Source organism: Symsagittifera roscoffensis, chromosome 6 (genome assembly GCF_963678635.1).
Source record: "Symsagittifera roscoffensis chromosome 6, txSymRosc1.1, whole genome shotgun sequence".
Classification (NCBI taxonomy): domain Eukaryota; kingdom Metazoa; phylum Xenacoelomorpha; order Acoela; family Convolutidae; genus Symsagittifera; species Symsagittifera roscoffensis.
The window spans coordinates 40,132,069-40,156,918 of NC_087067.1; the positions used below are offsets into that span (position 1 = coordinate 40,132,069).

At 36.1% G+C, this 24,850-nt stretch overlaps 2 protein-coding genes across 2 annotated transcripts in view; both read left to right on the top strand.

Moving 5' to 3' along the window:
• The first annotated feature begins 19,715 nt into the window (after positions 1–19,715).
• LOC134848254 (uncharacterized) overlaps positions 19,716–24,850 on the top strand; it is a 74,903-nt gene continuing 69,768 nt past the window's right edge. Inside the window, exon 1 of the mRNA XM_063865639.1 lies at positions 19,716–19,736. The gene's annotated coding sequence lies outside the window, so the exon portion shown is untranslated. The remainder of the gene's footprint in view (positions 19,737–24,850) is intronic.
• Positions 19,717–24,850, top strand: part of LOC134848252 (NADH-ubiquinone oxidoreductase 75 kDa subunit, mitochondrial-like) — a 103,310-nt gene continuing 98,176 nt past the window's right edge. Inside the window, exon 1 of the mRNA XM_063865637.1 lies at positions 19,717–19,737. The gene's annotated coding sequence lies outside the window, so the exon portion shown is untranslated. The remainder of the gene's footprint in view (positions 19,738–24,850) is intronic.

Consider the following 24,850-nt stretch of genomic DNA (forward strand, 5'->3'; position numbering starts at 1 on the left):
AAATGGAGGTGTAAATTAGGAAATTGTCGGTCTGAAGTGAGCATTAGAACAAACAACTGGTTAGCTGGATGTAAGATGCCTTTGGATAAAATACTGTTATTTATTGATGCTTGGGCAACTGATGTTGCAACTATTAAATACTGCTCGAAACAATTGCTCATGTCAAAAAACACAGTGGTAGACTCCTGCTACTATTTGCGAAAAATTGGAACCTCATTCAGAATTCTGTACAAATAGCTGGACCTAATATGACCGTCGAAACAGACGACAGTCTCTACTCGAAAAGGAAATCTAACAATGGCCGTGTTTATCCGCAACAATGGGTGTTTGGTGGAATCTGGCGGGAAACGAAAGATGTATTTGTTTGCCAAATTGCAACAGAAGTTAAGAGATTTTCATGGATTGTATTAAAAAGTATTTACAGTGGTTCAACTATAATAACAGATATGTGATCTGCGCACAATGTAATGAACAAAAGCATTGAATATACGCACCAATTGGTAAATCAATCTTAAAATTTTGTGGATCCAATAACTGGGGCTCATACCCACAATTGAAACTCTTTGGAAAGATTCAAAGGCAAAAAAACAAAAAATGTACCGAACAGAAAGAAGTATAATTGATTCTTATCTCGCGGAATTCTTGTTTAAAAAAATATTGCAAAAACAAAAAATTTGAAGTGTTCAAAGAAATTATAAGACTTAGTGGTCAATTCAAAAAACATATTAGTGATGCAAACAAATAATCAAATGGTTGAAATAACATATAAAATGTAACCATACTTAAATGTAAGCATTGAAAATAATCATTTGATCTGCCTATTAGAATAATTAGAAACCTTTGTAGGGGGACTATAATAGGAAAGGTTGAGAGTCTGTAATGGGAAAGTTTTGAGGGGCTATAAATTTTTTGATACTAGTCTGAGGGTCTGAAATCGGAAAGACTCGATAAGCATTATGTGAACGGCATTTCTTCTAACATTTCCCCACCGTACGGCAACTTCAGGCTTTTCTTCTTTTCTCCCCCTGCCTCACATAAGCATCTTTTTCTGGTGCAAGGGCAAGTAAGAGACGAAATATATTTGTCAGGCCATAGTCATTCCCAATGAAAAATGTTGTAGCGGACAAAACAAACAGAAAAAAGGTAAAAGGTATTAGTGAAATTTCGCAGGCAGGAAAAGAAAAAAAGAGCCCATTTTCTGTGTTTCTAACTATGTCGAAGAGATTCAGATGTCATGCAAACTGCTAGACTATATCAGAGGCGGATCTTGATTTTCGTGAGGGGAGGCAGGTTTACAAAAACTTCAAAATTTTCAAACTTTGTCGACTTTTTTTAGTTCAACACCGGAAAGATTTTAGGGGGGGCTCGACACCCACATCTACCATAGAGTCCCGCCTTTGATATTTTTATGACTTTACATTTGAGCCAAACAAACTTAAATTTTTTCTGAATGTATTAAAATAGGTTATAGGTTTGAGGGTTTGAGATGGTAAGCTTCAGAAGGTAACTTTCAGATGGTAAGTTTCAAAAACACTTTGACGCCAGTTTTCGCCGAAAAACAATTTTCATGGTTCTTAAGTAAATTTTCATAAACCTAGGTATTAAATTGTGATGATTCTCTTGATGGCAAGCTTCAAACAATAAGTTTCAGAAAAAATTCGAAATATTCTGAATCAAATTTTTTTATTAGTCTCATAGGCAAAGTAGTCGACGTAAAAATTATAAAACAAATATTTCAAAAATGCAAATCAGATGTTACTCCTTACAGTGACTCAGGACGTTCAAGCTCGTAAACAATGTTCTATTGGTTTCTTTAAGCGTAAGCAAAAAAAAATTCATTTTCTCAGACAAATGTTTTAGTTTTGCAAAAACAGATGTTACCCCCTCACTGAGTGAAGACGTTGAAGTATGTAAGCAAATTTTTTGTTTGTTTTTTCAAGCCAGGTAGTGAACGTAAGCAAACATTATTCTCAGAAAAATTTGTCAAGTCTGCAACACCACATGCAGCCCCCTGAGCTATAATACACACTTGAATCAATTTACAATCACATAGAAAAACGACGTGTTGTTACATATTATTAATGATAAATTTCAAAAAATTATCATCATAAATGATAGTCAAATTCATCTAGTAGAATTTGAAGTGATTGTCGGTGACACAGCATTGTTAGTTTTTTTGAAATTTTCTCTGAAGCATGCGCTGAAAACTTTTTGTTAAAAGGATACTTTAGACTTTTTTTATTTTTATTGAAACTGCAAAAAAATAATTCAAAGATCACCCAAAGTTTTGAATTAGCCCAAAGTTCACTTAGCCCAAGGTTAACTTTTGGATCACCCAAAGTTTTGAATAGCCCCTCAAAAAACTAACAATGCTGACACAGCATTGTTAGTTTTTTTGAAATTTTCTCTGAAGCATGCGCTGAAAACTTTTTGTTAAAAGGATACTTTAGACTTTTTTTATTTTTATTGAAACTGCAAAAAAATAATTTATCATTAATAATCTATCATCATTTGAATTTTATCATTAATAATATGTAACAACCAATACTTGGAGATGAGTTGATAGTTGCAAAATTATTTGTTTTTTTTGGCGATTGAGGGGGCTCTATCAGCTTATTATGATCCAATAGATTTGAATCAACGTTCAGGAATTTTTTCTATAATTTGTACAAACAAATTATCGGTTTTTGCATTTAATAGCTGACTTATAAGATCTCAAAAGCAAGAAATCGATCAGTGCATAGCATAAATTAGGGCAAAAGATAAGATAGATAGTTTAAATGCAATTGGGAACTGTATCTCAGACAGATGTCTTAGGTAGGTTTATACAATCTAAATGGCTTATACAATTTAAATTATTGAATATTCTTGTTTTTTCAATGATGCAGCATTCAATGTCTAATTGTTCTGGAGATCGCCAAATGTAAATATTTGATGTTTTTCTCTCAAGACAATCCGATATTTGATCCAAGTGAAGTTGAAAAAACATGTGCAGTTTTAAGTTTTCTCCGCTAGGTTCTAGATAATGCAACTTCTCAGCTGCATTTTAAATGAAGTCAACTCAAAAACTGTAGACTAGTGTTTTGAAGGTTTTCTATGGTAGAGCTGAAAAAATTACTTAAATTACATGGCTCTTATTGTAGTAACATAGAGACGATGATGAAAAGTTGTTTTCAATGAAACAGTTTTCCCTCAACCTCGAATGTTTCTAAGCTCTCTCAGGTAAAACTGTTGATGGATTAAAAAATATTCTTAAAAAAACAGTAACAACTGAGTTTGTTTTCATTTCAATTGCTATTCTTCTTAGTGAAGCATTATCGAAACTTTTATCATGTTTAAACTGGTTTTGAGGATAAGGGATTTTAATTGTTCTCGCTATAGTTTTCAAGTAATTTTAATGAGCAGATTCTTTTTCCAGATTCCATTGCAAGTATGGATGGTAGCGTTCAACTAGTCAAATTCTTCTAGTAAACACAGATCATCCATTATTTTTAAACTAAAATTTGGATTATCAGGCAGCACTTTAAAAATTAAATCTAGCTCGAATGAGTTTAGTTCGGATTTTAGTATTTATTGGTAACAATTCTTCAAAAATAAAACAAATCAATGACGAGCCTCAAATAGATGTTACTGTTCCTAAGGAAATATAGGTGTTACTGTTCCTAGGGAAATATAGGTGTTACTGTTCCCATAGGTGTTACTGTTCCTAAGGAAATTTCTGTATCAATGACCGGATGATTATTATGCTCTTCCTCATAACTGTAATAATGAAAAGCAAGAATTCCTTCTTACTCAATGCCGACTAGTTGAATCCGTTCAATAATTTTAATCATAATTATATTATCCATCGGCGTTAAAAACTATTGTATTGCTAACAATTTCACAATTCGACAATAGAAAATGTAGTAGAGTGTTTAAATATTTTAAGTAGGTTTTTGGCTCCTCAACTGAGTCATCCTAAGACTTTGATTTAAGTTCTTCTTTTTCTTTTTTGAAATCCTCGAACTATCTTTCCTTGAATAATTGAAGCCTTAAGCTTAGATGGGTTTCACGCATATCCAAAAAGAGACTACAGTCTGCCTCAATTTCAAGCTCAATACTGTTATACGATTATAAATTTCAAGTTTAATTCACTTCCGTACATTCGCATTTTGTGCGCCTAGTTGTTCTAAGACTTGTTCGTTCATGGCTACAACTATATCAAGGATATTTAATGAAGCCTCAATTCAATAAAATTTTGTTCAACCTTTCTTTTGTCTTCGGAGCTTTTTCTTCCATCTGTGAACGTAACTTTCCCCTACTAAAAAGGTACGATATTTCTGAAATAGCAACCTTTCATTCATTTTTATGATGTATTTTTGTAGTAGAGAATTGGTTAAAAAAATTTACTGCTAAATAAATTTACTTTTAAAGTCAGAAAGCACTTTAAAAAAATTTTCTTGGCTGCTAATCGTTAGAAAAACATATAAAAAAGTTACCTTGAATCTAAAAACTTCTCCAGCTCTTTTTCATAAAAATCACCCAGATTTTTTTTGAGAATTTCGATGTTATATCTTACTGATTTCTTTTTGTTGATGTTAAAGATAATTCAAATCTGTAAACTGTGGCTTCTGGTTTTTCCGAAATTCTGGTAATTCCTATTGTATCCCCAATTTTTTTTTCTAACTGGCAGCGTTTTGTAACTGATTTGGTATACAAAGTTGATAAAAAGTCTTTTTTTATGACAATTCCTTAAAGAACTTCCATTAGGGAATTTATTTTTCGCCATGATCACCAAAGCAACATTGAATGATATGCCTTAAAAGCTCAAATGTTTTTTCTGCAAATGCCGTTTTGACTTACTCCTAGATTTTAATTTTTTGTAGAAAAACTTCAATGCAAACTTCTTTGATAAGTCGTCCTCATTCAGTTTCTTTGTCAACCTAAAATTTTTCAGGAGTGCTTTTTCAAGAAAAAATTTTTTGGGAAATGTTGCAATTTTTCTTGGTAAATTTTGTTTTCTTTGTATGAACTTGAGAAAATTGAGATAAAATGTCCAAAACTACTAGTAACTACTTGGCTCCATTCGTTTGGCTGGACAACTTGTCCACCAAAACTGAAACTTCTGACCTTCCATGCTCTCTCGCAGTGCCGAAGAACATGGAATCTGTAAATTGTGGCTTCTGGTTTTTCCGAAATTCTGGTAATTCCTATTGTATCCCCAATTTTGTTTTCTAACTGGCAGCGTTTTGTAAATGATTTGGTTTGCAAAGTTGATAAAAAGTCTTTTTTATGACAATTCCTTAAAGAACTTCCATTAGTTCCTTGTATCAATTAGGGAATTTATTTTTTGCCATGATCATCAAAGCAACATTGAATGATATGCCTTAAAAGCTCAAATGTTTTTTCTGCAAATGCTGTTTTGACTTACTCCTAGATTTTAATTTTTTGTAGAAAAACTTCAATGCAAACTTCTTTGATAAGTCGTCCTCATTCAGTTTCTTTGTCAACCTAAAATTTTTCAGGAGTGCTGTTTCAAGAAAAAAACTTTGTGAAATGTTGCAATTTTTCTTGGTAAATTTTGTTTTTTTTGTATGAACTCGAGGAAATTGAGATAAAATGTCCAAAACTACTAATAACTACTTGGCTCCATTCGTTTGGCTGGACAACTTGTCCACCAAAACTGAAACTTCTGACCTTCATGTTCTCTCGCAGTGCCGAAGCTTTTTTTCAATTATTTTGAAAAAAAAAACTCCGTTTGAAATAAAAAATGTCCCTCCAGTGGTTGGCGCATTGGAGGAACTCACTATCTAGGAATTTGCAGTTGCATTGAAAGAGATGAAAAATAAGAACAACCCAGGACCATTAGGGTTAACTCCGAAAAAGTGAAAATATAACGGGGATTGTGGACTTGTTGGATTTTTTGAAGTTCTTAAGGAAAGCGAGAGTCCAGTCCAGTCTCCTCCGGCGAAAAAACTAACTGAAATAAATAGTTGTTACAAAATTAAAAGCGATCCCTTAGAACGTGGACCATACAGAGGCCTCCGGTTACTGGAACACACATATAAAATTTTCAAAAAAAATAGAAAATCCTCTTTGTTACAAGGTGCAGAAACTATTGATAAAAATGGATGTCATGCAGTTTGGATTTATGGGTGGTAGATCAAGTACCGATGCGTTTCTATTACGAGACGATTAAATGAACTATTTGCGAAAAATAAACTTCCTGCATCAAGACTTCCTGCATCGAAGAAATTCTTCGACCGTGTAACCAGGGAACTGATCTCATGGGCTCTGCTGCATCAGAGGGTTCCCAACATTCTCATACGGCTAAAAGTATGTCTCCACATCGAGTCAAAAACCAGAATTCGCTGGCCTAGATGATGCAGTGTTTTCTTCGAAAATAAAATCGGCGTGTATCAAGGAACGGCATCTAGCACCTTGTTGTTTATAATATTAACAAAAGAGGCTAAGAGAAAGTGTAGTTCCATGGTATCATCGGATATGCATTGTGCGGTTTATCTTGCATTATGGTCATCTGCATAATGCAAGGTAAACCAATTGATTTCCGGTCAAAAGTTTGTTCGTCAAATAACCCGGATACACATTTAGACATGTTTGTCGTCGTTGCGCTTATTATCAAAAGGAAGTTGGTGGTCTTTCAATACACTTAAGTTCTTGCAATCAAAGGCAGTGGTCTGAGAATTAAAATACTTAAACAGAATACTAATTATTTTGTCCAGCATGCAAAAATCTTTCCAATTATTGCTCAAATCCAAATCATTCACCTCGAATCAATCTATTTGAATTCCTGAGTTCTGCCAAAAAGTTCTGCTACCTGGGCGATGTAATTTGCGATGAAATTGACGCACTACCTGCATCATCGTTTAGATTAACAGCTTTCTGGGCGAATTGGCGTTATATTGCTCCTCTGCTGCTTGAATAAAATATTGACTTAATTATGGGGTCTTTAAGCCAGTAGTCGAATTTGACTTGACTCTGGATCAGTCAGTGGTCAAAATTGTCATTCGCTGAAACCAATAGACCATGTTTCAGTCCCAGAGAAAAGACCAACAGGAAGGCCTCAAAAACGCTGGATTGATTGTGTTTAACGAAGCTTGAATACTTAAGGCCTCAAAACTACAGACTGGCTTCATTGAATGGCACGTAAGAACGCTGCTATGAATGCACTCATCTGAACCAATGCTTAAGCTTCTCTGAATGCTGTTTTTCAAAATGCGGTTTCCGAATGCGGTATTTCAAAAAAATCTTCCTCAATTTAATCGATGAGTCTAAATGGGCTAATTCTTTTAGTGTTCATAACTTTTAGTGTTCATTCGTTTATTTTACCTCAGAATTGAAATTAATCCCAAATCCGATTTAAATAACAAAGAAGAAAAAATAAAAAATTTGATTCTTAGATGATGGGTTAGTCAGAATCTTAGATGAAGTGCGGGAAATCTTAAGTTGTAGACCAAAACATCAGGTACGAGAAAATTTCCATGAAATTCACATGCTTGCGGATGTTGATAGTTTTTGTCTGAACTGAAGTTAAATAGAATACCCGTAGGAAAGTAATGTGAGATTGAAGCAGCTGCAAAGAGATATTCTAAGAAATTGAAACAGACCCCCTCTGACAAAGGTGTTGAAAAAGCCAGAAAATAATGGAAGGACAACGGTTTTCTGGCAGTGCCGTTTGATAGTGGGTGGGTTTTTGTGTAATGAAAAAGGAGACATATGGGAAGAAACTGAACGATTTATTACAGGCAGAAGAATTTAGAGGGGAAAAATCTGACAGACAGCGTGATCATAAAAGTTTTAAAAGATATAAACAAAGAATTACTCGCCACGAAAGAGAAAAACGAGATTAGCTATGCGCTGTATACTAGGTTAAGATCAACGGAGGCGCAGCCGGCTAGGCTGTATGGATTAGCTAAAGTGCACAAACAAGGTACACCACTTCGTCCTGTCCTTTTTTTACCTGTTAGCTCATATGACTATCTAAATAAAAATACTTCGATAAAATTGAGGGGACAAGCATAGAAACGAACACTCAAATGGCCAGGGAGATCTTCGAGAAAGCAGGGTTGGACCCTGATGAGAATTTACTTTCCCATGATAAAAAGAGTTTTTACGCTAATGTCCCGCTCAATAAAGCAATAGCCCTGAGGAGATTATATGAGCTAACTAATCCTCCGGAAATGTCTCGCAAAACCATTTAAAAAAACTTTTAAATTTGGCAGTGACTAAGTAACACTTTACATGCAATGGTTTGTGGCATGTACAAAAAGGCGGTTTTTTAATGGGCGCCTCTCTTGCAGTAAAACTGGCGAGTTTGTGGCTAAAAGACTACGAAAGTGCGTAAAAGAAAGAAGTACCAAAACTGACTGAGCTAAATGAGGATAACAAGGAAGTCTGCCCTAGATGTCAGAAAAAAGTGAAATATCGAAATAAAGGGGTAGATTGCGATGCTTGTTTGAATTGGTACCAACTAGAGTGTGGTAGCATATCGGAATTCGAATACGCAAACACCGCTGAAACAGTATGGTATGGCTTGTCTTGAAAAAAAACAAGAAGCAGATCGGACTGAGAAAGGCGTTGAAGTTATTCTAAGATATGTGGACGACATAGTTAGAACTGTCAAGGTTGATCCTGGGATAGTCCTCGAGCTTGCCAATAAGTTGCACCCAATCTTGCAGTTCGCCATAGAAGAACTTAATAGTAACGGTAATTTGGCCTTTTTGGTTTTAAATGTTAACGTGGACTTAGGAAGAAAGTGCACATGTAGGTGGTACCAAAAACCCACTGATACCGGCAAAATTCTGAATTTTAAGGTGCGCACCTTTTCAATACAAAAGAAGCGTTATTGAAGGGACAGTCCAAAGGCTTTTCAGAAATACCTCAACATGGGAAAGTTTTGATCGGGCATTGGGGAAAAATTGGAACCATTGGACTGAAGGTCATTGTCTCAAAAATTGGTCGGATAGGGTAGTGTTTGAAACTCTTAGCAAGATCATTGAATGAAAGAAAAATTTAGAGGTGACGGCATCAGAACCGAGAAATGGTAAACGGTTGGAAGATTCTCTCTTCTTTTTACAATGCAGTATCGAGGCAACCTATCTCAACTGTTATTTGCAAAGATTCGGCAAATATCCGAGGCACAAATGATTTTTAGAACAAGAAAATTAAAAACATGCTTGCCCTCCCGCAAAACTTCCTTTGATCGGAAACTGAAAGCCAAAGTGGCGTATAAGCTTACATGTTGTGGATGTAACTACACCTATGCCGACCAGACAGTCCAACATTTAGCCACGAGGGTCGATGAACTCTGCAAAGTAGGGCAACACTTGTTAGATTGAAATGAGGGGACCGATCGTTTAGCAGACCAATGTTTTAGCATAAAAAGTAAAAAAAAAACAGTCTTGTAGCACACCAACGTATTAAAGTGATGGATTGGATGATTGATTGACAGACCCAAAAAAACACTCAGTCACTCAGTCTGAGGCCCAGCTTCCCCAAATTAGTCAATTATCTCACGAGTTGTCCACAAAACTATCATTTTCAAAAACACAACGGTCTAATTTAGCGGCAAAACAAAGATTTACGCACAAAATAACTTTCGCGTTGAATTCAAGTGCAGCGGCGCAAGTGGTTGCGAATCGCCAATGCCGCGTTTGAAGTTAGCTATCACACTTTATAATTGTTCTGAGTATGCTAAAAATGGTCTGCTAAAAACTGGTCTGCTAAAATCCGTAAACCCATTTAATAAGGAGGTAGGCGGTACTGCTGAGGTGAAGTCAAGAGATTATAGATCAAACGGCCAACACTCAGAAGCTACTCACATTAGAAGCTCTGCATGTTTGGAGGGAACGGCCAAAAATCAACACACGTGATGAGTTCAAGAGCCGAGAATTCTTTCTAAACTCAAAGTCCAAGTATAATATGGCTAAATTTCAAAATACTGATATGTCAGAATCGAAAATATTTCGAAATCGAAATTTTATAACTATGAAAGGACAAAAAAATTTAAAAACCTCAGAAACTTACAGGAAAAATGCGTATCTTCGCCCGTACATTACACAGTGTCAGAGCGTACAAAAAAACCTATTGACGACTGGCTGACGTCAATTACCTTATTTCTACTTTTTTATCGTCGAGACCTAGCCAGTTATTTTTCTGGTCTGTTGAGGGCTAAGTGAAAAGTTACCAATTTTAGGCCATCAGCCAAACGACTTTCAATCAGTTTTCGTTATCTTGCTAAAATAACCAAATAGCAGCGTCTCGGATCCCCAGACTACGTGATTATTATTCAAAACACGGCTAGTAAATCAGAATTTACTATCTTTTTACTGACAGTTGTATACTAAATCCATCCGAGATGGATTGATTTCTTTCTCTTTTCTCACTACTCATGCTTTGAAATACTAAACAAAATTGAAGTGACTAACTCGTTCAAGGTATTACAGTAGCTAAAATACATATCTAAAGTCTCTAATAGTTTTTGGGCACCGGGCCTCCAATTCCGTAATCTCCCGGTGATAACGTCGTTATCTCCCCAATTTCGTGGCACGGGACGGTACGGATCCGCTCTGGATGTCCCACTGGACCTTTCTTCCTTCCAATCTCCTTCAGTTAAGCGTCTTATTGTGTCGTGTTATCAGATAAGAAGCTGCGTTTTTCTCTTGTTTTCCTTCGACTGATTTTCGTCTTGTGAATCCGGTTGTCTGTTTTTTTGTGCTTCCTAGGAAAAAATGGCCGTTGTTACATTTCTCAGAAATATCCTGGCTCAAATCGAAATTTTGTAAATTGTTATTCTAGAATATTCCGGGCCTCCTTTTCATTACGAATTAACTAATAACGCCTTTAACGTCCTTTTTCGTTTGCTTCGGAGGGTTCGACTGTGCCAATCCGAGGGTATGGCGCTATGTTGTTTATGATTACGTAATTTATCATGCAATTACAGTTGTTTAAGTTTGATTGGTCAAAAAATGTTAGAGCATTTTGAGACATGTTTGTCAATTTTTCAGATTTTTGATCGTTTTTTAAATAATGTACAAAATTTTAATCCTGATAATGCGCAAAATGTGCGATAACGTTTGAATTAACTTTTTAAAATTCATTTATATTAGTTTTTGACAGTGGTCGAGGTAGACATGTTGTATTATTACTTATTTTCTTGCAAAAAGTTACAATACCTGCGACAGTTATCGATTAGCAGCCTGTAATATATTTGATATAGCAAATTTAGCCATGAAATCTGTTTCTGTGATCTTCTTTTGAACTTTGCTCTAGGAATATTGTGATGGTTCTTCGCAGAAAGTTTTTGTGATGGGTGTTGCTGGTCATCGGGACGGAATACTGGCCCTGGCCAAGTTTTCGATGAAACATCTTATCATTTTTCGAAGAAATTTTTGCTAAAAAGTAAATTTCAAACGTTTTCGCAACTATGTGCATCGTCAGGATTTTTACAATAAACTACTCTAAATGACGATAAAACATCAATTTACAAAAGTTATTTACAATAAATCACATACAATTTGGTTCTAAACCATCATGATAAAAAATTAGCCAATCACAGTTGACCTCTAAATTACTATTAAGATTAAAATACTTTTAACCTCTAAAATTAATTAAACATTTTAAAATTAATTTGTCTGGAAGTTTCTGAGTCATAATTTCGATTTAGACATGTACGTTTTGAATAAAAAACCAAAAATATTTTGGGACTAAATTTTCAGTGTTAACTCCCTGCTCCTAAACTCATCGCGCGTGTTCAAGCCCGGTTTCTCTTTCCTGATGTGTATTGCCTCTAGTGTTAGCAATTTTGTTTGGTTGTTTGACCTATCTATAATTTCCCAACTAAGATCTGCGCTATTTCCCTCAAGTTGGCATTGCTGAAGGTGGAGGCCTACCGGTGAGTCTGCTTTCTTATGTTCCTCAATTCTAGTGGTCAAATGTCGAACAGTTTGTCCGACATAGGTGGAAGTGCATCCACTACATGACAGTTTATAAACCACTCTTGACTTGAGGTCATTAGAAAATGCTGACTTCAGTGATGGTAAACATGATTGTAGTTTTCTTGTGGTGAAAACCACTTGAACGTTCGTTAATTTTCGTAACCTGTTAGCAAAATATTGGCTCTGGTTACCTCTATATTGCACCATCAGCATTGGGGGCTTCTCATCCTTTGGTGATTGAACTGACAAACCCCTGTCACTATCCAGGGGCTTGCCTTTACCCTGAATGATTTTGCACAAGGCGTCTGAAGCCACCTTTGCGGACCAATTTTCAGGGTACTGATTTGTCAGCCATTGCGCCCTATTAGTTTCCATAGCCTTATCAAATTGCTCCCAGCTAGATGTACTCCTAAAAACCCTGTGTACAGTGCCTTGGATAACACTACGCTTATACTGAGTTGGGGCGCAGCTTCTATAGTTCAGTATAGTCCCTGTATCGGTTGGTTTTTGATACCAACTGCAAGTTACACGCCTATCCTGCGATACATTTATGTTCAAATCCAGGAACGGCAAATTCCCCTCCGAATTAGTTTTCTCTAGAGTGAACTGCAAATTTGGATGAAGAGAATTGGCGGCATCGAGAAGACAACTCGGCTCCCCTCTGACTGTTCTAACAATGTCATCCACATACCTGAGGAACAATTTCACCTGGGGAGTATCCTTTTCCTTGTTCTTAGCTCGGCAGCAGCTTTCACAGTACCAGACTATCTCGGTTATTGATGCGTATACGTCATCAGATATTTTTCCGCATTTTAGATGATACCAGTTTCGGCAACTCTCGCATTCAACCCCCTTTGATCTATATGTGACTTTCCTGCTGCAACATGGGCACAAGCCGTTTCTGTCATTAAATTGCTGTACCCCCGTTCCCACCGGTATCTGTTGTCGTAGAGCATATTCGTATTCTTTCAGCCATAAGTTTGCCAGAATTACAGCGAGGGACGCGCCCATTGCTAAACCATCAACTTGTACATACCATGAATCATTACACTTGAAATATACTTTGCTGACCGCCATATTCAAAAGCCTTTTCATGGTTGCTCTTTGAATTTCAGGAGGAGACTCCTGGCTGTACAGCTTCTGTAAAGCAATTTCAATTGCCTCCTTCAGGGGAACGTTGGTGTACAAACTTTTCACATCAAGAGATATTATGGTTTCATCCGGATCTAGAGCAATGTTTTCTATTTTTTCTCTAGCCTCTTTAGTATTGGTTTCTATATTTGCTCCATCGATGTTGTCAAAAAACTTTGCCAGCATTTTGTTAAGATTCTCATACGAGCTGCCGGGAAGTGATAGTACAGGTCGTAGGGGTGTCTCATCCTTGTGTACCTTAGCTAAACCGTACAAACGGGCGGGTTGCCCCCCTGTTGATCTCATCTTAGAATATAACTGATCACTTATCTCTTCTCTTTTGTTCATGGCTAGTAATTCTTTGTTAAGTTCTTTCTCAATTTTCAGTATCACCTCATCAGTGGTTGCATCTTTTTTCACAAACTGAGCAGATTGCAACAAGGATTCCAGCTTTGATTCATATGTTTGTTTCCTCATTATGCAAAAACCAACCCCCTTATCAAAAGGCACAGCCAGCAACCCATTATCTTTGAGATATTTCCTCGTTTTTTCAACGGCTTTGTCTCTTGGGGTTTGCCGTACGTTTTTTGCATATGCCTTTGCCGCGGCTTCTATTTCACATAACGTTTCACCAGATGTTTTTTGACTTTTCAATTGTGAGAGGAAAATGTCGATATCCGCCAAAAAATGTGTTTCGTTGAATTTGTCTCTAATTGGATGCTTGGGGCCCATTGATAGCACTTCATATACCCATTCAGGCAGTTCAATATTATCAAGTACCTTAACTGATCGCTCATTTCTCCCCCCAAGAGGTTTATCTTGTCTCTCGGACAGTTTTTCTAACTTTTTTCTATGGTTTTCTGATGTTGCCTTTAAGCTTGCCTCAACTTGACGCCTCACGAATCGGAAAATGGATGCCCACCACTGTTTGTCAATTTCTTTTTGCACCAGTGATCTTGCTTTCCTTAGCATCTCCTCGTACCTTTTCCTATCCTCATTTGCCCTAGAAGTTTCAGTCCTTAGTAGTTTCAATTGAAAATTATGCACAGCTTGGTCCGAAAAAACCCCGTTCTCGGGGACCCTAAACTTCAAAAAGTCCGGTATTAGATCGTTTTTCAGACATTTTCTCAGAAACTTCAGTCTATGTACAGATACTTGAACTTTTTTAAAGAATTTTAAATAGTCTAACACAATTTTCCAAGTTAGTTTCCTTTTCAAAATTTGTCTGAGCCAAACAGCAGGCAAAAGTACTGTGGTCATTGTTTTGCAGGCCACGAGTAATGAAACTCACAAGGCACAAAGCAAAACAAATCACACTCTTCTCACCCCTGTCTTTGAAGCGCAGACACTTCCTCTGCCCTCAGCTTCTGCTCACGTCTTGCTTTCGCCTTCCTCCTTGTCTGTGATGGTCTCTGTTGTTTGCCCCTGATATTGCCAATCAGCTCTGACAGCCTTTCTTTGTGTGCCACTACCAATCGCAGAGATTTCAGCTCCAAATCAGCACTCTGGTGCAGCTTCAAATACTCCTTGAGCTGCTCCGGGTTGTTTTGCTTGCTCTTGGAGAGTAGTCGTTTTGTAGCTGGAATAATGAGCACCCCTGTGCCGAGAAGCTGACTAAACAAGTCGGGCGTTCCTTCCCTTCTGCAATAAACGATCGCCAATATCTGCTGCTTCTTCGTCTTCAAATAGTTTGTCAGCTCCTCGACACCGGCTGGGCGATAGTTGTTTGTTCTGTGGCTGCTAATGGTGTTGTTCACCACGTCGTGCCACACAACCACTTTTTTCTCCTTCAGTGGACTGTCTTCCAGTAGTCGTCGGAGGTTCTTTCCTTGGTTCAGCAAGTTGTTATTAAGGGATAGGCCAGGAATTGCTGTAACAAGGCTCTCGTATTGCTTTTTTTCCCCTGTGTTAAGGGTGTTGATGCTGTGGAACAGGGAGCTAGCTGCTACAATATGAAACATTTCGGTAACTCAAATAAAAATCGGCCATTTTTTACGTATCGATACAAAAAAAAACACTATAAAAATTCTCTATACATTGATGAAAATCATTAAAAATTTTTATACTGGCCCTTTAATGGGAAAACAGTTGGAATTTCAAGCTCTTCGCTTTTTGGTTTATCACGAATTTACAAGTAAAATTGAAGAAATTTTTGCTAAAAAGTAAATTTCAAACGTTTTCGCAACTATGTGCATCGTCAGGATTTTTACAATAAACTACTCTAAATGACGATAAAACATCAATTTACAAAAGTTATTTACAATAAATCACATACAATTTGGTTCTAAACCATCATGATAAAAAATTAGCCAATCACAGTTGACCTCTAAATTACTATTAAGATTAAAATACTTTTAACCTCTAAAATTAATTAAACATTTTAAAATTAATTTGTCTGGAAGTTTCTGAGTCATAATTTCGATTTAGACATGTACGTTTTGAATAAAAAACCAAAAATTTCAAGCTGGTTTTGGTTTCATAGTTGCTTTTTCAAGGGACCACTCTATCATAGTAGTAGCCTAACAAAACATAAACTTTTGAATGGCGAGTTCATATTATTATTATTATTATGGTTTTACAATCAAAAGATTTAGGGGCGTGAGCCCGAAATAAAGTCAATGATGATGTGAAAATTTGGTGGTCTTTGAAAATTGTGTTCTCACTGCTGTGGATCAGAAATCTCTCTATTGAGTTTTTAATGGTCGCCGATTTAGTGAAGACTCGAATATCGAGCAGCAAATTTGTAAGGGTCACGAAAAACGCGATTGACTTCACAATTCAAGCAACAAGAGTCCGGAACGCACTGGACAATTTATGGAAAAAATTAATCCTATATATTTTACCAAAAAGTTTTAAAGCTGAAGTTTTTTCACAAAACAAGTGAGTTTTTATTTTCTGTTTTCTTGCGTTGGTACTACTATGATAGAGTGGTCCCTCGAAAAAGCAACTATGATAGACAGGTCCCGCAGGCATTTCGCATGTTATAATTTTGAAAACTTTTTTCTGTATAAGTTATTCATTTCAAAAATCTCATTTCAGATTAAAAGTTCTAATTACTACAATGTTTATATATTGAATCTGCTCGCTTCACTTTGTTTTACATTTTATGAACCCGAATTGGGTTGACTTGTTTGTCATCAAAGCCCACTATTGACGTTTTTTTTTTAAATTTTCAACCTAAAATGGTGATGGAGACAAACAAAGGTACTACTATGATAGAGTGGTCCCTTGAAAGTAACCAGGTCCCTTGAGAATAAGAGACCTAGAGCTCTCAAATCTTTTAATAATTATGATTACGCCTTCCAGAAAGATGTCGCAGTATATTTTCAAACAAAACTCATGTTTTGTTACCTCTTAAAACCTCCCCCTCGCCATTTTAAGGTTGAAAATAAAAAAAAACGCCAATAGTGGGTTTTGATGACAAATAAGTCAATCCAATTATATGGTTGTTAAACCGTAAAATAAAGTAAAGCGAGCAAGTTTCAATATATAAACAATAGTGATTACAGTTTTCAATCTGAAAAGTTTCTGGCTGAACATATTTTGCAAGATTTTTGAAATGACTAATTTATACACAAATTAGTTTTCAAAATTATAACATGCGAAATGCATGCGGGACCTGTCTATCATAGTTGCTTTTTCAAGGGACCACTCTATCATAGTAGTAGCCTAACAAAACATAAACTTTTGAATGGCGAGTTCATATTATTATTATTATTATGGTTTTACAATCAAAAGATTTAGGGGCGTGAGCCCGAAATAAAGTCAATGATGATGCTATGCAATGCGTTGGCGGCAGATGCTGCAGTGGCGAGCAAATTGCCAAGAACAAATGTCTAGTTCATTATAGTTTGAGTTGTAATAATCCCAGAAGAATTTGATGATACGGCGTTTGACAAGGGTGTTTGACAAGTAATTACAAGTAACTATTAGGTAATAATTAGGTTTGACAAGTAATTATTAAACGAATTGAGAGCTCTGTGTCTTGTTCTCAAGGTAACTGGTTGTTTTCAAGGGACCACTCTATCATAGTAGTACCCTTGCGTTCATAGTAGTACTATCATAGTAGTACCCTTGCGGTCGTGACGGAATAGCCACCAATTTTTTGAAGAAACAGCTTAATGTTTTTTCTGGTCGTCCTGTCTATCATAGTTGCTTTTTAAACATACGTATACCAATATCTTACAAACAAAAAGAAGGCTTTTCAAAATACACTGAGACTACCGACTGCCAATTATAGGCTCAACAAAAGAACGAAACAAATTATTTTTGACAAACATTGTTCAACCGCTTCTCTACAAAAATCATTTTTTCATTTGACTTCTAAAAAATGGAATTCACTGCCCATAATTTTGCGCAATTTAGAAAAATTGAGGACAGGATTCAAGAAAAAATTGAACGAATTTTACGTGAGTGAATTGAGAAACAATCCAATATGTACAAATACAAAGACGTGGCGTGATTTCCGTTTTTGCTAGTTCTATATGTTTTAATTTAATTTAATTTTTCACACATTGTTTGAAAGAGAATCTGTGAAAACTCTGTATATACGCTGTATGTTTGGACTATCTGTAAAATTTGTTTGTAAAGTTTTAATACCAGCTCGTTCTTAATTCTTAAAACTGATGTTTTTTCAGTATCCGTAACTTCATATATTTTAATCAACCAATTTCTGAACTGTAACCGAACTTGTTTTGTTTTGTTTTGTTTATTGCTTGTTTTCTGATGTTGTGTTTTTGTTTGATGTAACCAATGAATCTTAACCAACTTTATTATTTACACTTTGCTATACTAATGCTCGGCTTTTATTGTATAGTAATTTAGGTGTTCTTTCTTCTTCTTCTGTCCTCCCATTTATCATGAGTGATGTGAAAACTTGATTTCTGAACCTGTGATTTCTTGACGGTGCTCGAGGTGGTCATGTATTATTACTTACTTTCCTGCAAAAAATTACGATACCTGCGACAGTTATCGATTAGCAGCCTGTAATATATTTGATATAGCAAATTTCGTCATGACATCTGTTCCTGTGATCTTCTTTTGAATTTTGCTCTGGGAATTTTGTGATGGATCTTCGCAAAACTTTTTTGGGCTGGTTTTTGCTGGTCATCGTGACGGAATAGCCACCAATTTTTTGAAGAAACAGCTTATTTTTTTTTCTGGTCGTCCTGTCCTCCCATTTTGCATGACTGATGTGAAAACTTGATTTCTGAACCTCTGATTTCTTGACAATGCTCGAGGTGGTCATGTTGTATTATTACTTACTTTCTTGCAAAAAATTAAAATACCTGCGACAGTTATCGATTAGCAGCCTCTAATGTATTTAATTTCGCAAATTTGGTCATGACATCTGTTCCTGTGATCTTCTTTTGAATTTTGCTCCAGGAATATTGTGATGGCTCTTCGCAGAAAGTTTTTGTGATGAGTGTTGCTGGTCATCGGGACGGAATACTGGCCAAGTTTTCGATGAAACATCTTATCATTTTTCCTTGTCTGGTTGATGTGAAAATTTGGTGGTCTTTGAAAGTTGTGTTCTCACTGCTGTGGATCAGAAATCTCTATTGAGTTTTTAATGGTCGACGATTTAGTTAAGACTCGAATATCGAGCAGCAAATTTGTAAAGGTCACGAAAAACGCGATTGACTTCACAATTCAAGCAACAAGAGTCCGGAACGCACTGGACAATTTATGGAAAAAATTAGTCCTATATATTTTACCAAAAATTTTTAAAGCTGAAGTTTTTTCACAAAACAAGTCAGTTTTTATTTTCTGTTTTCTTGCGTTGGTACTACTATAGTAGAGTGGTCCCTCGAAAAAGCAACTATGATAGACAGGTCCCGCAGGCATTTCGCATGTTATAATTTTGAAAACTTTTTTGTGTATAAGTTATTCATTTCAAAAATCTCATTTCAGATTAAAAGTTCCAATTACTACATTGTTTATATATTGAATCTGCTCGCTTCACTTTATTTTACATTTTATGAACTAGAATTGGGTTGACCTATTTGTCATCAAAGCCCACTATTGACGTTTTTTTTTAAATTTTCAACCTAAAATGGTGATGGAGACTAACAAAGGTACTACTCTGATAGAGTGGTCCCTTGAAAGTAACCAGGTCCCTTGAGAATAAGAGACCTAGAGCTCTCAAATCTTTTAATAATTATGATTACGCCTTCCAGAAAGATGTCGCAGTATATTTTCAAACAAAATTCATGTTTGTTACCTCTTAAAACCTCCCCCTCACCATTTTAAGGTTGAAAATAAAAAAAACGCCAATAGTGGGTTTTGATGACAAATAAGTCAATCCAATTATATGGTTGTTAAACCGTAAAATAAAGTAAAGCGAGCAGGTTTCAATATATAAACAATATATAAACAATAGTGATTACAGTTTTCAATCTGAAAAGTTTCTGGCTGAACATATTTTGCAAGATTTTTGAAATGACTAATTTATACACAAATTACTTTTCAAAATTATAACATGCGAAATGCATGCGGGACCTGTCTATCATAGTTGCTTTTTCAAGGGACCACTCTATCATAGTAGTATCCTAACAAAACATAAACTTTTGAATGGCGAGATCATATTATTTATTATTATTATGTTGTGATAAACTCATTAAATAGTTTCATATAAATGGCTCCGATTGTTGTGATAAACTTATTAAATAGTTTCATATAAATGGTTTCGATCAAACGAACGAATCGAGCAAATTCAACTGCTGAACAAGATGTGTGTAACAAATGTTCTGAGACGATTGGTGGAAGTGGATGCATGACAAGTGTTGTGGACTATCACTAGAGCTCGTTCAACAGATCACCAAGATTGACAACATTCAATATGTCTGCGGTGAGTGTCTGAAATCCAATGAACCAATCAATCAGAAAATTTCGGACAACACCTTGGATAAGGTTATTACTCCAAAGATCGAAGTTATTTTATCTAATTTTACCGATAAACTTACTGAGAAATTTACTGAAATTGCTGGTACAGTTTCGAGCTCTGCTCAAACATACGCCGCAGTTGCTTCAACTCCTACTACTGTTCCTGCAATTTCTTCTCCTGTCGATAATACTTGGACTCGTGAATTGAAAATTGATGGTATATCCGAAAACAGAGGTGATTTCAAATCACAAACTGAATCTGATATTCACCATATTACTGCTATTTTGACTCACCTAGGGAATGATTCTTTTGTTAAAGTTAAATTTTTCAAGCGCCTGGGAAAACGTATTGCTACCAGTACGCGCCCACGCACCTTACTTGTTGAATTTACTTCCCAATTTGACTGTGTCAAAGTTTTATCTAAAGCTTACAAACTGCAATCAATTCAATCTCCCATTTACATTTCAAAATCTGTCTCCTACTGACCAAATCAAATTGCGTAAATTATTGAAACTGAGGACTGATGTTTCCACCAAAGACAACATTCCAAAGAGCGATCTCAAGATCAAAAAAACCTGAAACTTTACCATAATAATGTGGAAATTCCGTTACCCGAATGAGCGGATTTGAGGTTGTGTCTTATCAACGCTCAAAGCTTGATAACAAGTACTCAACGTCTCAAGCTATGCAATTTTCTGCTTTCTAACAACATTGATTTACTGTTTATCACCGAAACCTGGCTCTATGATGAGATAGAGAATCACGAAATCTTCCCTGCTTCTGGCTATCACGTCCTCATGCGACTTGACAGAACTTCAGGAGCACATGGAGAAGTGCTTATTGCTGTCCGTGTGAGCCTGGAACTCAGTATTTTATCATCCTTTTCTTACTCTGATTTTTGCTGTTCTATCATTATTGATTTCCAGAAAGCATTTTATAGTTTCTTATTGATTTACAATCCACCTCAAACTTCATTATTCAGAGTTGATCCTTCTGTGCTTGTTGAGGCTATGTTTAACCACCGTGATGAGGTTGTAAAATGTCTCGGTCGCAAACGCAAAGTTGCGAAAGACCGAGTTGTTACCGCAGTTCTCGGAGACATCAACCTTCCTGATGTCTGCTGGAGCTCACACACTGCTACTTTTGATTATTCAAACAAATTTTTGACAGCACTAGATGATCTTGACTTGCTTCAAATTGTTGATTTCAGCACCATAGTTTCGGGCAACATCCTTGACTTGCTCTGCGTTTCAGATCCTCATCGATTCATAGTTTTTCGAGGTGCCACTGCTTATTCTGATCATTTTCCTGTTTTTGCGCATGTATTTGCTGCAAGTTCAGTTTCACATTTTACTACAAAGCGATCTGTCACTTACTCAAAAAGTAGTCTTAATTTAGAAAGTTTCAGTCGGGCTATATCCCCCTTATACTCTATCTTGCATTCAAACTGTCATAATGAGTTCATTGACAAGTTCAACGAAACTGTTTATCAAGCACTTGATTCTTCATGTCGTAAAATTACGGCTCGCAGAAAAGATTTTCCGTCTTACTTCTCATCTCGTTCTATTCATATTGCTAATAAACTGAGAACTATGAACAATTCGAATTGTGTTAATCCCCAATATCTGTCTCAATTAGAGAATGATTTCTCAAACTCAGTTGAACTCGATAAAACTCTGCTGATTCAACGTTTTTCGCCGAATTCTTCCATGGATGTTTTTATGTTTCTTAACCAATTTAAATCAACACAACCTGTCCCTGCTAAACTTTTTTGGGGACGCAAACAGGTCGAGAGCGATGTTTTAATTAGTGAGACTTTCAATCAATATTTCGCTTCTTGTTATCAAGTATCTGAAAGTAGTCCTTCCGCTGGTGGTAATTTGGCTGATTCGGAAATCAAACTTTCCGAAGTTGATGTCTCCCCCAGTATTGTTGGCGAGCTCCTAGCTAAATGCAAAGAGACTCGTTCTACAGATAATATACCTGCTTTCATTTATAAATCCTGTCACAGCATTCTTTCTCCGCTTGTTTCTTTCCTTTTCTTATCCATTATACAATCTTGTTTGGCCCGATTCCTGGAAAACTGCATTCATCACTCCTGTTTTCAAATCTGGTTCTCCTTATGATATTACCAATTATCGGCCAGTTAGCATACTTCCTCCTCTTTCACTCATTTTCGAGCGTATTTTGTTCAATTATATTTACCCTCGAGTTCGATACAAAATTTCGAATGCTCAGCATGGATTCCGCAAGAAGCGTTTCACCATAACGCAAATGCTCTCATATCTAGATGAAGTATATCACACTCATGATGCCAAAATTCCTTGCGCTGCCATGTATTTCGATTTTAGCAAAGCTTTCGATTCTGTCAGGCACGACATTATTGTACAGAAGTTTGCTGCTTTTGGTTTTGACGATATTCTTACCACTCTTTTGATTTCTTATCTTTCAAACCGTTTTCAATGTGTTAAAGTTCGAACAAGCATTTCCACCACTTTACCAGTTACTAGTGGTGTACCTCAAGGGAGCGTACTGGGTCCTCTGCTTTTCCTTTTGTTTATTAATGATCTTCCTGATATATATAACCATTCAAACTGTTTTCTTTTCGCTGACGACTCAAAACTCATTTGTAAGAAAAATTGCAGTGATTTACAGTCTGATGTGGACAGTTTCACTCATTGGTGTACTCAGAATGGTCTTAAGATCAATAAAGACAAGTGCAATTTCATTATATTCAATGGCAAATTTCCTGATTGTATTTTTGTTAACAACCAACCTGTTCATTCTATTAATTTTCTCAAAGACCTTGGTCTGCTTGTTAGCTCTGATCTTACTTGGTCAGACCATATTAGTAAAAAACTTCTATCGAGCAATAAAAGCTTTCATTTTATCAAACGTCCTATTATATATCACATTCCACTTTCTGTTAAACTCATGTTCATCAATACTTGTGTTAAAAGTATTTTATTGTATGTTAGTCCTGCGTGGTCTCCCTCTTTAACTATGTTAAGGAAGCTTGAGATTTTCAACAGGAAATGTCTTACCTGGGTTACAGGTTATTTATCTTATTTAAAGCAACTTTCTTTAACGAATTCGCTTCCCATCTCCTTCACGCTTATATTTAACGACCTTATCCTTTTCCACAAAATGTTAAATGGCGACTCAGAACTCCCTTTTGCTGCGTATTATTTTTTTAAGGTGACGACATCAAGATCCAGCGCGTTGATGACAGTGAAAACCGCAAGAAGATGGTCAACCGAGACGTTCTTCACCCACCGAACAGCACGTGCCGTGAACTACATGCTGAAAACAACGGAGATCGACTTTTTCACCTCTTTGCGCCGTTTTCGCAGTACCCTCAAAGACTTCTTACTAGAGCGCTCTAAACTCTTCAATCGTGAAAACTCATGCACTTGGTTTTTGAAGTGCCGTTGCTTTTTCTGTAGATCTTAGTTTTTAGTATATATTTGTTCATCTATTTATATAAGTTTTGCCTTATTTTTAATAAGGGAATTAATTCTTTTTTGTTTGTTGTGTTGTTGTGTTTATGGTTTTACAATCAAAAGATTTAGGGGCGTGAGCCCGAAATAAAGTCAATGATGATGCTATGGAATGCGTTGGCGGCAGGTGCTGCAGTGGCGAGCAAATTGCCAAGAACAAATGTCTAGTTCATTATAGTTTGAGTTGTAATAATCCCAGAAGAATTTGATGATACGGGGTTTGACAAGGGTGTTTGACAAGTAATTACAAGTAATTATTAGGTAATAATTAGGTTTGACAAGTAATTATTAAACGAATTGAGAGCTCTGTGTCTTATTCTCAAGGTAACTGGTTGTTTTCAAGGGACCACTCTATCATAGTAGTACCTTGCGTTCATAGGTTTTGTCCAAGTGTCTGTTGGCTATATTCTAGTTTAAGAAACTTTGCCTTTAGATTGCTTCCAAATTTCAGAAAATTTGTTTAAGACTACTTCGTGTACTGAATTAGAATCGAAACTGCGAAAATGAAGGAAATCTACTACTCCGAGAAATACTACGATAGCAATTTCGAGTACCGGCATGTTATTCTTCCTAAGAGCACTGCAGCTGCTCTCCCCAAAAGCAAACTATTCTCGGAACCAGAGTGGAGAAGAATAGGAATAACTATGAGCCCAGGATGGATTCATTATGCACAGCATTCGCCTGAACCACATGTTCTACTTTTTAGAAGGCCTCTGTCACACCCTAATGCCACTGGTCCACAGAAGCAGGAAGCTCCAACACAGTCGCATGCTGCCGAAGTTGGAGGGGAACAGTAATTTTTAAAGTCATTTTAAAGAACTGAATAAAACCGTATTTTTTGCAATAATAACATGTGAATAATTTGAGTTTGAGATGATGAAGTCATCGGAAATTTTTATTGAAGGATACTAAATTCATTTTTGCGTTTGTGAGTTATTGGTTCTGAGCAACGTGTTGGAGATTTTGAGTGACATTTTAATGAACTGAACTATTGAAGGATATTGTTAGTTTTGACTTCGAATGTAAAAGTATTTGTTTTGTGCAGTGCTCAAGAATGAAATTGAAATTATTGTTTTATTTGAAGATAATGAACTCATATTTTCTGATCACCGGAATTAACTTTGTTTTTAGTCCTTTTTTATTGAGCTTATACACCGAAAAGTCACACAATCTCTAGATGGAATCTAAGTGTAGTCGTCAATGGATGATCATTTCCTGATGTGCTTAATAGTCAGTGAATTGGTTTGCGTATTCAGATAAGTCCAATATATCTTGATTTAAACGTAGATTTAAAGCTGTAGTGTAATATAAGTAATTGCACCTCTAATCCGTTATTTGGCACTCAGTTTACTTAGAATGAAGCTATTTTCAAAGCAGCTCAATTCAAAGCTTACGCA